Genomic DNA, 1,459 nt, shown 5'->3' with positions numbered 1-1,459 from the left:
AGTGTTTGGTGTTTTTTTAATTTTGAATATAAAAACAAATTGGGTAAATGACATTTTAATAAAGATATATTCCAACATTTAGTGAAGCAATCGATAAGTCAGAAGTGAAATAGAGTAAGTAAACGCTAGAAGCAACAAATTTCAAACACCGAGAAATTGGAATTTAACGCTGTTATCTCTCTAGGCATCTGAAAATTTTCCATCACCTGTACGTGATTGATTGCGGAAATTAACTAACACAATTACCGTTACAGATTTGAAATCACCAAGTTGCAGTTTTGCTCACAACTTCTTTGAGTTTCATGAATCAATTGATATTTAAAGGCAATGGGTGTGACTTTTTAGGTTTTGCTGAACTATAAACAAAATAGACTGATATCAATTTTATATCAGCATATTTGTTTTATAATTGTTGAATTCTCTGAAAATTGGATACATCGAAAATATTAGTAGAGTAAGTAGCTATGATAAAAAATACTTGCATAATGATGCTAAGTTTGTGCGATAAACGATGTTGATAACATACTGATACTGCTGCTACTTTCTTTTCATAAAAACTATGGATGACTAATAAACAGAGAATATAATAATTATTATTATGAAAAAAAGTTATAACAAGCTTGCAAACGTAATAACAAATTATTATGAAAGTTATAGCATGCTCTAAAATAAAACTATCATTGAATTGTTTAAATAATATTCATGTGCGCGGATAAGTGATCATAACTATGATCCATGTTTGGTGGTAGTCAAAACATATAGATGGATACAAAAATACAAATGTATTGTGTATATCAAGTCAAAAAATTAAATTAACTGATAATAAAGGATTGAGCTGTGAAAAAGCAAGCTAGAAAATATTTGTACCATTGATTGATTCATGTTTGATAACAAAATAAAGCTAAAATAAAAAATTACTTTTATAAAAATTAATGTGGTGGCTCAAGCAAGTCCTCTCAATCCTTCTCAATTGGCGTGAACAACAAATATAAATAAGATATGAATATCATAACATATGTATCCTAGATACAAATCAAGGGAGAGAATCCGAACAGAATGAGTTGCATATGCAGAACTAAATAGAAAGCAGCATTATCTGCTACTGACGACAATCAAAACGCGTACCATTCGTGAGGCGAGAAAAGAGCAACAAATTAGAAAAATCTTTACGAAGCTAACATTTGGGCATACGATTTCTTTTTTTTTAAATAAGACAATACAATAAAGATACATATTTTGCTTTGAAGCTCATACTTCTGAAACACTTTTGTAATTGGAATAATAATTCACTACACCAAAATTTCATATTAGTGGACTTTTTGTGAATATAATGAGCTATATGTTTTGCATTTGAGGTTTTTAGTGCAACTGAATGCATGAAATGTAACATGATTGCACCGCATCGTGTTTGAGCCTGTTATAGCATTTATCTTTCCTTTACTATCCTTAGGCATGTATA

Source organism: Anopheles nili, chromosome 2, assembly GCF_943737925.1.
Source record: "Anopheles nili chromosome 2, idAnoNiliSN_F5_01, whole genome shotgun sequence".
NCBI classification, from domain to species: domain Eukaryota; kingdom Metazoa; phylum Arthropoda; class Insecta; order Diptera; family Culicidae; genus Anopheles; species Anopheles nili.
This window is presented reverse-complemented; position numbering follows the sequence as displayed.